This window comes from Oncorhynchus masou, unplaced genomic scaffold (genome assembly GCF_036934945.1).
Source record: "Oncorhynchus masou masou isolate Uvic2021 unplaced genomic scaffold, UVic_Omas_1.1 unplaced_scaffold_922, whole genome shotgun sequence".
NCBI classification, from domain to species: domain Eukaryota; kingdom Metazoa; phylum Chordata; class Actinopteri; order Salmoniformes; family Salmonidae; genus Oncorhynchus; species Oncorhynchus masou.
In genome coordinates this window covers 23,636-38,756 of record NW_027015700.1, presented here as the reverse complement: position 1 = coordinate 38,756, position 15,121 = coordinate 23,636, and the positions used below count along the sequence as shown (strand labels likewise).

Sequence of the window (15,121 nt, the reverse complement as noted above, 5' to 3'; positions counted from 1 at the left end):
GGGTCAGGGTTGATTCAGGAGGAAGGCTAGGGTCACCTCTAGGGTCAGGGTTGATTCATGAGGAGGGCTAGGGTCAGGGTCACCTCTAGGGTCAGGGTTGATTCAGGAGGAGGGCTAGGGTCAGGGTTGATTCAAGAGGAGGGCTAGGATTCCGGGCTAAGGTCAATGCCAAGCAAAACAGAAATGTGAAGACGAGTAGAGTGTAGTTTTGACAGATTTTTATATAAAACATAGCAAGTCAACCGATTACAACAGTACAGCACAACATACACATATAAACTATCAACCAATACAGTAGTGCAAATAAAACCAGTATGGAGTGTCCACACACATCCCCTCTGCACCACCTGGAAGGCCATTGGTCATTCAGGCGGGAACTTGACTTTCCTGTACCAATCAGGAGCTTCCTTATTGGTCTGGAAGAGAGAGAGAGAACATGAGTCAGTCCAGGGGAAATGGCACCTTATTTGTAATACGGCCGGTGATGCATTGAGCTTCGTATTACTCAACAATAACAAATCGGATACGGACGTCACTAGTTTCTACCATAATAAATTGGTAGATTTGGTCCTCGGAGACGAATTCTCCACGTAATTATCGTAACACAGCGGAGCTGAGAACACCAATATCAGCACCAACTGGATGACGAGAACCAATATCAGCACCAACTGGATAACGAGAACCAATATCAGCACCAACTGGATGACGAGCACCAATATCAGCACCAACTGGATGACGAGCACCAATATCAGCACCAACTGGATGACGAGAACCAATATCAGCACCAACTGGATGACGAGCACCAATATCAGCACCAACTGGATGACGAGCACCAATATCAGCACCAACTGGATGACGAGCACCAATATCAGCACCAACTGGATGACGAGCACCAATATCAGCACCAACTGGATGACGAGAACCAATATCAGCACCAAATGGATGACGAGAACCAATATCAGCACCAACTAGATGACGAGCACCAGGAAGCTGACAGAGAGGTTGGGGAGAAATGGGTCTACTGGAGGACTGGTCTACTGGAGGGCTGGTCTACTGGAGGGTTGGTCTACAGGATGACTGGTCTACAGGATGACTGGTCTACTGGAGGGCTGGTCTACTGGAGGGCTGGTCTACAGGATGACTGGTCTACTGGAGGGCTGGTCTACTGGAGGACTGGTCTACTGGAGGGTTGGTCTACTGGAGGGTTGGTCTACAGGATGACTGGTCTACTGGAGGGCTGGTCTACTGGAGGGCTGGTCTACTGGAGGACTGGTCTACTGGAGGGTTGGTCTACTGGAGGGTTGGTCTACAGGATGACTGGTCTACTGGAGGGTTGGTCTACTGGAGGGCTGGTCTACTGGAGGGTTGGTCTGGAGGGTTGGTCTACAGGATGGGTCTACTGGAGGGCTGGTCTACTGGAGGGCTGGTCTACTGGAGGACTGGTCTACTGGAGGGTTGGTCTACTGGGGTTGGTCTGGTCTGGAGGGTTGGTTTACTGGAGGGTTGGTTTACTGGAGGACTGGTCTACTGGAGGGTTGGTCTACTGGAGGACTGGTCTACTGGAGGGTTGGTCTACTGGGGTTGGTTTAGGACTGGTCTACTGGAGGGGCAGGAGGACTGGTCTACTGGAGGACTGGTCTACTGGAGGGCTGGTCTACAGGAGGACTGGTCTACTGGAGGGTTGGTCTACTGGAGGGTTGGTCTACTGGAGGGTTGGTCTACTGGAGGACTGGTCTACTGGAGGGTTGGTCTACTGGGGCTGGTCTACTGGAGGGCTGGTCTACAGGAGGGCTGGTCTACTGGAGGACTGGTCTACTGGAGGGTTGGTCTACAGGAGGGCTGGTCTACAGGAGGACTGGTCTACTGGAGGGTTGGTCTACTGGAGGGTTGGTTTACTGGAGGGTTGGTCTACTGGAGGGTTGGTCTACAGGATGACTGGTCTACTGGAGGGCTGGTCTACAGGAGGACTGGTCTACTGGAGGACTGGTCTACTGGAGGACTGGACTACTGGTCTACTGGAGGGTTGGTCTACTGGAGGGTTGGTTTACTGGAGGGTTGGTCTACAGGAGGACTGGTCTAAAGTAGTGTACTATATAGGCAATAGGGTTCTATAGGGCTCTGGTCTAAAGTAGTGTACTATATATAGGGAATAGGGTTCTATAGGGCTCTGGTCCAAAGTAGTGTACTATATATAGGGAATAGGGTTCTATAGGGCTCTGGTCTAAAGTAGTGCACTATATACAGGGAATAGGGTTCTATAGGGCTCTGGTCCAAAGTAGTGCACTATATACAGGGAATAGGATTCTATAGGGCTCTGGTCTAAAGTAGTGCACTATATACAGGGAATAGGATTCTATAGGGCTCTGGTCTAAAGTAGTGCACTATATATAGGGAATAGAGTTTTATAGGGCTCTGCAGTGTTAATCTGTGTGGGTGTGTACAGTATCTGTGTGGGTGTGCGTGTGAAGGGTTATCACTCACGAACACGGTGGGTTTGGGTCTGTGTCTGTGAGGGTTCTGCTCATCCTCCTCTGTGGTTCTGCTGAGGTTTTTGGGTCTGCTTAAGGCCAGCCCCGCCCCAGCCCCGGCAGGATCCAGGAAGGGTTCAGTCTTTCTGGACCTCATACTGAGCAGAACCTGCTTCATCACAGATAACTCCTAGAGAGGACAGAGGGGGAAGGGATTACAATAGACAATAGGAGAGTCTACAGGACAGGAGACCAGATTACAATAGACAATAGGAGAGTCTACAGGACAGGAGACCAGATTACAATAGACAATAGGAGACCAGATTACAATAGACAATAGGAGAGTCTACAGGACAGGAGACCAGATTACAATAGACAATAGGAGAGTCTACAGGACAGGAGACCAGATTACAATAGACAATAGGAGAGTCTACAGGACAGGAGACCAGATTACAATAGACAATGGGAGACCAGATTACAATAGACAATAGGAGACCAGATTACAATAGACAATGGGAGACCAGATTACAATAGACAATAGGAGACCAGATTACAATAGACAATAGGAGAGTCTGGAGAGAGACAGCAAACCAGATTACAATAGACAATAGGAGACCAGATTACAATAGACAATAGGAGAGTCTACATGACAGCAAACCAGATTACAATAGAGATTACAGTATGATTACAATAGGATGACCAGATTACAATAGAGATTACAATAGGAGACCAGATTACAATAGACAATAGGAGAGTCTACATGACAGCAGACCAGATTACAATAGACAATGGGAGACCAGATTACAATAGACAATAGGAGAGTCTACATGACAGCAGACCAGATTACAATAGACAATGGGAGACCAGATTACAATAGACAATAGGAGAGTCTACATGACAGCAGACCAGATTACAATAGACAATGGGAGACCAGATTACAATAGACAATAGGAGAGTCTACAGGACAGGAGACCAGATTACAATAGACAATGGGAGACCAGATTACAATAGACAATAGGAGAGTCTACAGGACAGGAGACCAGATTACAATAGACAATAGGAGAGTCTACAGGACAGGAGACCAGATTACAATAGACAATAGGAGAGTCTGGAGAGAGACAGCAAACCAGATTACAATAGACAATAGGAGACCAGATTACAATAGACAATAGGAGAGTCTACATGACAGCAAACCAGATTACAATAGAGATTACAGTATGATTACAATAGGATGACCAGATTACAATAGAGATTACAATAGGAGACCAGATTACAATAGACAATAGGAGAGTCTACATGACAGCAGACCAGATTACAATAGACAATGGGAGACCAGATTACAATAGACAATAGGAGAGTCTACATGACAGAAGGCCAGATTACAATAGACAACAGGAGACCAGATTACAATAGACAATAGAGAGTCTACAGTGTAGTGACTAGTAGCTAGTTGGTTACAGAGCAGTGTGGTGACTAGTAGCTAGTTGGTTACAGAGCAGTGTGGTGACTAGTAGCTAGTTGGTTACAGAGCAGTGTGGTGACAAGTAACTAGTTGGTTACAGAGCAGTGTGGTGACTAGTAGCTAGTTGGTTACAGAGCAGTGTGGTGACAAGTAACTAGTTGGTTACAGAGCAGTGTGGTGACTAGTAGCTAGTTGGTTACAGAGCAGTGTGGTGACAAGTAACTAGTTGGTTACAGAGCAGTGTGGTGACTAGTAGCTAGTTGGTTACAGAGCAGTGTGGTGACTAGTTGGTTACAGAGCAGTGTGGTGGCTAGTAGCTAGTTGGATATAGAGTAATGTTTTAGTTAGTTGGCTAGTAGCTAGTTGGTTACAGAGCAGTGTTTCAGTTAGTGGCTAGTAGCTAGTTGGTTACAGAGCAGTGTTTTAGCTAGTTGGTTACAGAGCAGTGTTTTAGCTAGTTGGTTACAGAGCAGTGTTGTAGCTAGTTGGTTACAGAGCAGTGTTTTAGCTAGTTGGCTTGTTGGTTACAGAGCAGTGTTTTAGCTAGTTGGCTAGTTGGTTACAGAGCAGTGTTGTAGCTAGTTGGTTACAGAGCAGTGTTGTAGCTAGTTGGTTACAGAGCAGTGTTTTAGCTAGTAGCTAGTTGGTTACAGAGCAGTGTTTTAGCTAGTAGCTAGTTGGTTACAGAGCAGTGTTTTAGCTAGTTGGTTACAGAGCAGTGTTGTAGCTAGTTGGTTACAGAGCAGTGTTTTAGCTAGTAGCTAGTTGGTTAAAGAGCTGTGTTTTAGCTAGTAGCTAGTTGGTTACAGAGCAGTGTTTTAGCTAGTTGGTTACAGAGCAGTGTTTTAGCTAGTTGGTTACAGAGCAGTGTTTTAGCTAGTAGCTAGTTGGTTACAGAGCAGTGTTTTTGCTAGTTGGTTACAGAGCAGTGTTTTAGCTAGTTGGCTACAGAGCAGTGTTTTAGCTAGTAGCTAGTTGGTTACAGAGCAGTGTTTTAGCTAGTTGGTTACAGAGCAGTGTTTTAGCTAGTTGGTTACAGAGCAGTGTTTTAGCTAGTAGCTAGTTGGTTACAGAGCAGTGTTTTAGCTAGTTGGTTACAGAGCAGTGTTTTAGCTAGTTGGTTACAGAGCAGTGTCTTAGCTAGTAGCTAGTTGGTTACAGAGCAGTGTTGTAGCTAGTAGCTAGTTGGTTACAGAGCAGTGTTTTAGCTAGTAGCTAGTTGGTTACAGAGCAGTGTTTTAGCTAGTTAGTTATAGAGCGGTGTTTTAGCTAGTAGCTAGTTGGTTACAGAGCAGTGTTTTAGCTAGTTGGCTAGTTGGTTACAGAGCAGTGTTTTAGCTAGTACCTAGTTGGTTACAGAGCAGTGTTTTAGCTAGTTAGTTACAGAGCGGTGTTTTAGCTAGTTGGCTAGTTGGTTACAGAGCAGTGTTTTAGCTAGTAGCTAGTTGGCTACAGAGCAGTGTTTTAGCTAGTAGCTAGTTGGTTACAGAGCAGTGTTTTAGCTAGTTGGTTACAGAGCAGTGTTTTAGTTAGTTGGTTACAGAGCAGTGTTGTAGCTAGTTGGTTACAGAGCAGTGTTTTAGGTAGTTGGTTACAGAGCAGTGTTTTAGCTAGTAGCTAGTTGGTTACAGAGTAGTGTTTTAGCTAGTAGCTAGTTGGTTACAGAGCAGTGTTGTAGCTAGTTGGTTACAGAGCAGTGTTTTAGTTAGTTGGTTACAGAGCAGTGTTTTAGCTAGTAGCTAGTTGGTTACAGAGCAGTGTTTTAGCTAGTAGCTAGTTGGTTACAGAGCAGTGTTTTAGCTAGTAGCTAGTTGGTTACAGAGCAGTGTTTTAGCTAGTAGCTAGTTGGTTACAGAGCAGTGTTTTAGCTAGTAGCTAGTTGGTTACAGAGCAGTGTTTTAGTTAGTTGGCTACAAAGCCGTCAGGAACGTTGTGGCTCTGGGTCGGTTGGCTACAGAGCCGTCAGGAACGTTGTGGCTCTGGGTCGGTTGGCTACAGAGCCGTCAGGAACGTTGTGGCTCTGGGTCGGTTGGCTACAGAGCTGTCAGCAACGTTGTGGCTCTATGTCGGTTGGCTACAGAGCCGTCAGGAACGTTGTGGCTCTGGGTCGGTTGGCTACAGAATCGTCAGGAACGTTCTGGCTCTGGGTCGGTTGGCTACAGAGCCGTCAGGAACGTTCTGGCTCCAGGTCGGTATCAGCCCTCTATTTCTCACCATGTGGACACATGCCCTGGCTGTCTCTCTGGCATTTCAAACAGCCAGGCCCTCTCTAATACGCCAGGCCTAATATGAGGAGCAGCTGTCGGCCAGGCCTGAGGGTACATACTTGATGCCAGTGGGCCAGCGGTAGAATGCTGCGGTTGTGAATAGCGAAGCAGAACATTTCTTGAATCAAATTCCGTTATCAGCTCTGCGTCTGTGCTGAAATGGAAGGATATGATACGAGAGGCGTCTTGTCAGCATGTCTTATGGGGGAAACTCGATGGAGACCGAAAACAATCTGTGTAATTCTGATGAACTGTGGACGTTTTTTTATTTATTCAATTCAAGTGAGAGCAATTACAATTTAAATTCACTTTAAAAAAAAACGGACTCAGAATTGACCCTACGATGGATTGATATTTGAGATATCAACACAATGTGATACTTTAGTTACTGTATATCATGAGGCAGTAGAGTGTACACTGAGCGGACAAAACATTAAGAACACCTGGCCTTTCCGTGACATAACAGGAGAAAGCTATGACCCCTTACTGATGCCACTTGTTAAACCCACTTCCACTAAGGATGTTTAATGACTTCAGACGCGTGGAACACGGACTGTGTGTGTCTGCCGTTCAGAGGGAGGACGGGAAAGACGAAGGACTGAAGTGACGTTGAACAGGGTTCGGCAGGAGACGCCAGGCGCTGTGTAGTCTAGTGTGTAGTTAGGTAGGTGTGTAGTCTAGTGTGTAGTTAGGTAGGTGTGTAGTCTAGTGTGTAGTCAGGTAGGTGTGTAGTCTAGTGTGTAGTCAGGTAGGTGTGTAGTCAGGTAGGTGTGTAGTCTAGTGTGTAGTTAGGTAGGTGTGTCGTCTAGTGTGTAGTTAGGTAGGTGTGTAGTCAGGTAGGTGTGTAGTCTAGTGTGTAGTTAGGTAGGTGTGTAGTTAGGTAGGTGTGTAGTCTAGTGTGTAGTTAGGTAGGTGTGTAGTCTAGTGTGTAGTTAGGTAGGTGTGTAGTCAGGTAGGTGTGTAGTCTAGTGTGTAGTTAGGTAGGTGTGTAGTCTAGTGTGTAGTTAGGTAGGTGTGTAGTCTAGTGTGTAGTTAGGTAGGTGTGTAGTCTAGTGTGTAGTTAGGTAGGTGTGTAGTCTAGTGTGTAGTTAGGTAGGTGTGTAGTCTAGTGTGTAGTTAGGTAGGTGTGTAGTCTAGTGTGTAGTTAGGTAGGTGTGTAGTCAGGTAGGTGTGTAGTCTAGTGTGTAGTCAGGTAGGTGTGTAGTCAGGTAGGTGTGTAGTCTAGTGTGTAGTCAGGTAGGTGTGTAGTCTAGTGTGTAGTTAGGTAGGTGTGTAGTCTAGTGTGTAGTTAGGTAGGTGTGTAGTCAGGTAGGTGTGTAGTCTAGTGTGTAGTCAGGTAGGTGTGTAGTCTAGTGTGTAGTTAGGTAGGTGTGTAGTCTAGTGTGTAGTTAGGTAGGTGTGCAGTCTAGTGTGTAGTTAGGTAGGTGTGTAGTCTAGTGTGTAGTTAGGTAGGTGTGTAGTCTAGTGTGTAGTTAGGTAGGTGTGTAGTCTAGTGTGTAGTTAGGTAGGTGTGTAGTCTAGTGTGTAGTTAGGTAGGTGTGTAGTCAGGTAGGTGTGTAGTCTAGTGTGTAGTCAGGTAGGTGTGTAGTCAGGTAGGTGTGTAGTCTAGTGTGTAGTCAGGTAGGTGTGTAGTCTAGTGTGTAGTTAGGTAGGTGTGTAGTCTAGTGTGTAGTTAGGTAGGTGTGTAGTCAGGTAGGTGTGTAGTCTAGTGTGTAGTCAGGTAGGTGTGTAGTCTAGTGTGTAGTTAGGTAGGTGTGTAGTCTAGTGTGTAGTTAGGTAGGTGTGCAGTCTAGTGTGTAGTTAGGTAGGTGTGTAGTCTAGTGTGTAGTTAGGTAGGTGTGTAGTCTAGTGTGTAGTTAGGTAGGTGTGTAGTCTAGTGTGTAGTTAGGTAGGTGTGTAGTCTAGTGTGTAGTTAGGTAGGTGTGTAGTCTAGTGTGTAGTTAGGTAGGTGTGTAGTCTAGTGTGTAGTTAGGTAGGTGTGTCGTCTAGTGTGTAGTTAGGTAGGTGTGTAGTCTAGTGTGTAGTTAGGTAGGTGTGTAGTATAGTGTGTAGTTAGGTAGGTGTGTCGTCTAGTGTGTAGTTAGGTAGGTAGGTCCAAGGATTAGCGTTGTTTCACATAGTTGGTGGCTTGATTCAGCTGGCAATAAGCTTGCTAATTTAGTTAGCTAGCGAGGTAACGTTTAGAAACAACCAGGATAACTTCAACTCGCCCCTTTCGTGGTCGAGGAAAGAATTTTCAGAGAACAGTCCTCTTTTTGATAGTCTGGCACGCTAACGTCAGCTAGGGTACACCATTCACAACAGCAAGGCGCAGTAAAAACAAACTCACTTAAAAAGTCAGCACTCTCTCACTGTGGTCCACAATCTGCTAATCAACCCTGTCCACCTTAAATCACTAGATAGTTAGCGAACTAGTTATCCTTGCTAGCGTGGGGTTAGTTGGCAGTACACCCCCTTGATGTGTCACCGGTTTGTGTCAAGAACTGCTCAGTCAGCGTATAGACCACTGTTACTGGATGTACGGGGGGGGGCAACATTAGAGAGGTGTTGTTATACTCAGTGTATAGTAGGATGTACAGGGGGGTCAACATTAGAGAGGTGTTGTTATACTCAGGGTATAGTAGGATGTACAGGGGGGTCAACATTAGAGAGGTGTTGTTATACTCAGTGTATAGTAGGATGTACAGGGGGGTCAACATTAGAGAGATGTTGTTATACTCATTGTATAGTAGGATGTACAGGGGGGTGGGGGATAATTAGGAGGTGTTGTTATACTCAGGGGTCAACATTAGAGAGGTGTTGTTATACTCAGTGTATAGTAGGATGTACAGGGGGGTCAACATTAGAGAGGTGTTGTTAGACTCAGTGTATAGTAGGATGTACAGGGGGGTCAACATTAGAGAGATGTTGTTATACTCAGGGTATAGTAGGATGTACGGGGGGTCAACATTAGAGAGGTGTTGTTATACTCAGTGTATAGTAGGATGTACAGGGGGGTCAACATTAGAGAGGTGTTGTTATACTCAGGTATAGTAGGATGTACAGGGGGGTCAACATTAGAGAGGTGTTGTTATACTCAGTGTATAGTAGGATGTACAGGGGGGTCAACATTAGAGAGGTGTTGTTATACTCAGTGTATAGTAGGATGTACGGGGGGGGTCAACATTAGAGAGGTGTTGTTATACTCAGTGTATAGTAGGATGTACAGGGGGGTCAACATTAGAGAGGTGTTGTTATACTCAGTGTATAGTAGGATGTACAGGGGGGTCAACATTAGAGAGGTGTTGTTATACTCAGGGTATAGTAGGATGTACAGGGGGGGGGTCAACATTAGACCTACAGGACCTTCAGTCACACCGTCGAGGAGGACCTACTGTCACACCGTCGAGGAGGACCTACAGTCACACCGTCGAGGAGGACCTACAGTCACACCGTGGAGGAGGACCTACAGGACCTTCAGTCACACCGTTGAGGAGGACCTACAGGACCTACAGTCACACCGTGGAGGAGGACCTACAGGACCTACAGTCACACCGTGGAGGAGGACCTACAGGACCTACAGTCACACCGTCGAGGAGGACCTACAGTCACACCGTCAAGGAGGACCTACAGGACCTTCAGTCACACCTTCGAGGAGGACCTTCAGTCACACCGTCGAGGAGGACCTACAGTCACACCGTCAAGGAGGACCTACAGGACCTTCAGTCACACCTTCGAGGAGGACCTTCAGTCACACCGTCGAGGAGGACCTACAGGACCTACAGTCACACCGTTGAGGAGGACCTATAGGACCTACAGTCACACCGTCGAGGAGGACCTACAGTCACACCATCAAGGAGGACCTACAGGACCTTCAGTCACACCGTCGAGGAGGACCTACAGGACCTTCAGTCACACCGTCGAGGAGGACCTACAGGACCTACAGTCACACCGTTGAGGAGGACCTACAGTCACACCGTCGAGGAGGACCTACAGTCACACCGTCGAGGAGGACCTACAGTTACACCGTCGAGGAGGACCGACAGTCACACCGTCGAGGAGGACCTACAGGACCTTCAGTCACACCGTCGAGGAGGACCTACAGTCACACCGTCGAGGAGGACCTACAGTCACACCGTCGAGGAGGACCTACAGGACCTTCAGTCACACCGTCGAGGAGGACCTACAGGACCTACAGTCACACCGTCGAGGAGGACCTACAGTCACACCGTCGAGGAGGACCTACAGTCACACCGTCGAGGAGGACCTACAGGACCTTCAGTCACACCGTCGAGGAGGACCTACAGGACCTACAGTCACACCGTCGAGGAGGACCTACAGGACCTACAGTCACACCGTCGAGGAGGACCTACAGGACCTACAGTCACACCGTCAAGGACCTACAGTCACACCGTCAAGGACCTACAGTCACACCGTCGAGGAGGACCTACAGTCACACCGTCGAGGAGGACCTACAGTCACACCGCAGAGGAGGACCTACAGTCACACCGTCGAGGAGGACCTACAGTTACACCGTCGAGGAGGACCGACAGTCACACCGTCGAGGAGGACCTACAGGACCTTCAGTCACACCGTCGAGGAGGACCTACAGGACCTACAGTCACACCGTTGAGGAGGACCTACAGTCACACCGTCGAGGAGGACCTACAGGACCTACAGTCACACCGTCGAGGAGGACCTACAGGACCTACAGTCACACCGTCAAGGACCTACAGTCGCACCGTCAAGGACCTACAGTTACACCGTCGAGGAGGACCTACAGTCACACCGTCAAGGAGGACCTACAGTCACACCGCAGAGGAGGACCTACAGTCGCACCGACGAGGAGGACCTACAGTCACACCGTCGAGGAGGACCTACAGTCACACCGTCGAGAAGGACCTACAGGACCTACAGTCGCACCGTCGAGGACCTACGTTCACACCGTCGAGGAGGACCTACAGTTGCACCGTCAAGGAGGTCATACAGTTGCATCGTCGAGGAGGACCTACAGTCACACCGTCGAGGAGGACCTACAGTCGCACCGACGAGGAGGACCTACAGTCACACCGTCGAGGAGGACCTACAGTCACACCGTCGAGAAGGACCTACAGGACCCACAGTCGCACCGTCGAGGACCTACGTTCACACCGTCGAGGACCTACAGTCGCACCGTCGAGGAGGACCCACAGTCGCACCGTCGAGAAGGACCTACAGGACCTACAGTCACACCATCGAGGACCTACAGTCACACCGTCGAAGACCTACAATCGCACCGTCGAGGAGGACCCACAGTACGTAGCCTGTAGAAACATAGGATTCACAGTAGCCGTAGAAACATAGGATTCACAGTAGCCTGTAGAAACATAGGATTCACAGTAGCCGTAGAAACATAGGATTCACAGCACGTAGCCTGTAGAAACATAGGATTCACAGCACGTAGCCTGTAGAAACATAGGATTCACAGCACGTAGCCTGTAAAAACATAGGATTCACAGTAGCCGTAGAAACATAGGATTCACAGTAGCCGTAGAAACATAGGATTCACAGTAGCCTGTAGAAACATAGGATTCACAGTACGTAGCCTGTAAAAACAAATGGCCTCCCCTTTTCAAACAGACCCATTTTTTGTACCTCTCTCGTCGGCATTCGTCTTTTATATAGCAAGGAACAAGAGGCGTTCAACTTTGACCCTGTTGTTGGGGTCGTTGTCACGGTAACCTGACGTGACAGCAGCAAGTTGTAAATTCCTCAGGCAGGATCCTGAGAACAATACGACTAAAGTCTCTAAGGTTTCATAGAAAGACACACCCACTGAGGCACGTTTCCAGAGTAGTGAAACAAAACTGTGTGGCTAAGAAACTAGCAACGAACCAAATGGCTGGATAGCCAGCTGGTTATCTAGCTAAGAAGCTAGCAACGAACCAAATGGCTGGATAGCCAGCTGGTTATCTAGCTAACAAGCTAGCAACGAACCAAATGGCTGGATAGCCAGCTGGTTATCTAGCTAACAAGCTAGCAACGAACCAAATGGCTGGAGCCAGCTGGTTATCTAGCTAACAAGCTAGCAACGAACCAAATGGCTGGATAGCCAGCTGGTTGTCTAGCTAACAAGCTAGCAACAAACCAAATGGCTGGATAGCCAGCTGGTTATCTTGCTAACAAGCTAGCAACGAACCAAATGGCTGGATAGCCAGCTAGCAACGAACCAAAACATTGATTAGAAAGTTGCTTTGAGTTGCCTTGCTTGTTAGATTAAAATATCCTAAATACATTTTTAAACGGATGAGTTTTTTTTTTGTGTGTGTGGAAGAAAAAAATAGAGCAGGTAATATTGCTATTTGGACCAGGCTGCTGTGATGTCACGCCATTGATGTGGTCACAATGACAAGAGAATGGTCATGATTTACTGAGTGTGAAAGATGAAAGGGGACGTTTACACTGAGGGGGTTGGCCGGGCCTCTAAATACATCACTGATAACATCACTAAATACATCACTGATAACATCACTAAATACATCACTGATAACCTCTAAATACATCACTGATAACATCACTAAATACATCACTGATAACATTACTAAATACATCACTGATAACCTCTAAATACATCACTGATAACCTCTAAATACATCACTGATAACCTCTAAATACATCACTGATAACATCACTGATAACATCACTAAATACATCACTGATAACATCACTAAATACATCACTGATAACCTCTAAATACATGACTGATAACATCACTAAATACATCACTGATAACATCACTAAATACATCACTGATAACCTCTAAATACATCACTGATAACATCACTAAATACATCACTGATAACATCACTAAATACATCACTGATAACCTCTAAATACATCACTGATAACCTCACTAAATACATCACTGATAACATCACTAAATACATCACTGATAACCTCTAAATACATCACTGATAACATCACTAAACACATCACTGATAACCTCTAAATACATCACTGATAACATCACTAAATACATCACTGATAACCTCTAAATACATCACTGATAACCTCTAAATACATCACTGATAACATCACTAAATACATCACTGATAACATCACTGATAACCTCTAAATACATCACTGATAACCTCACTAAATACGTCACTGATAACATCACTAAATACATCACTGATAACCTCTAAATACATCACTGATAACATCACTAAATACATCACTAATAACCTCTAAATACATCACTGATAACCTCTAAATACATCACTGATAACATCACTAAATACATCACTGATAACCTCTAAATACATCACTGATAACCTCTAAATACATCACTGATAACCTCTAAATACGTCACTGATAACATCACTAAATACATCACTGATAACATCACTGATAACCTCTAAATACATCACTGATAACCTCACTAAATACGTCACTGATAACATCACTAAATACATCACTGATAACCTCTAAATACATCACTGATAACATCACTAAATACATCACTAATAACCTCTAAATACATCACTGATAACCTCTAAATACATCACTGATAACATCACTAAATACATCACTGATAACCTCTAAATACATCACTGATAACATCACTAAATACATCACTAATAACCTCTAAATACATCACTAAATACATCACTGATAACCTCTAAATACATCACTGATAACATCACTAAATACATCACTGATAACATCACTAAATACATCACTGATAACATCACTAAATACATCACTGATAACCTCTAAATACATCACTGATAACATCACTAAATACATCACTGATAACATCACTAAATACATCACTGATAACCTCTAAATACATCACTGATAACCTCTAAATACATCACTGATAACATCACTAAATACATCACTGATAACATCACTAAATACATCACTGATAACATCACTAAATACATCACTGATAACATCACTAAATACATCACTGATAACATCACTAAATACATCACTGATAACCTCTAAATACATCACTGATAACCTCACTAAACACATCACTGATAACATCACTAAATACATCACTGATAACATCACTAAATACATCACTGATAACATCACTAAATACATCACTGATAACCTCTAAATACATCACTGATAACATCACTAAATACATCACTGATAACCTCTAAATACATCACTGATAACATCACTAAATACATCACTGATAACCTCTAAATACATCACTGATAACCTCTAAATACATCACTGATAACATCACTAAATACATCACTGATAACATCACTGATAACCTCTAAATACATCACTGATAACCTCACTCAAATACATCACTGACTAAATACATCACTGATAACATCACTAAATACATCACTGATAACCTCTAAATACATCACTGATAACATCACTAAATACATCACTGATAACCTCTAAATACATCACTGATAACCTCTAAATACATCACTGATAACATCACTAAATACATCACTGATAACATCACTAAATACATCACTGATAACATCACTAAATACATCACTAATAACCTCTAAATACATCACTGATAACCTCTAAATACATCACTGATAACATCACTAAATACATCACTGATAACCTCTAAATACATCACTGATAACATCACTAAATACATCACTGATAACCTCTAAATACATCACTGATAACCTCTAAATACATCACTGATAACCTCTAAATACATCACTGATAACCTCTAAATACATCACTGATAACATCACTAAATACATCACTGATAACATCACTAAATACACCACTGATAACATCACTAAATACATCACTGATAACATCACTAAATACATCACTGATAACCTCTAAATACATCACTGATAACATCACTAAATACATCACTGATAACATCACTAAATACATCACTGATAACATCACTAAATACATCACTGATAACATCACTAAATATATCACTGATAACATCA

The 15,121-nt window shown here is 44.7% G+C and overlaps 1 long non-coding RNA gene across 1 annotated transcript; it reads right to left on the bottom strand.

Annotated features, from left to right (window-relative positions):
* Window positions 1–201: 201 nt before the first annotated feature.
* LOC135538162 (uncharacterized) lies at window positions 202–4,841 on the bottom strand. Its single transcript, XR_010455331.1, has 2 exons — window positions 2,482–4,841; window positions 202–416 (listed from the first exon to the last, which is right to left on the bottom strand). It is a non-coding gene; the product is annotated as an uncharacterized LOC135538162 (long non-coding RNA).
* Window positions 4,842–15,121: the final 10,280 nt, after the last annotated feature.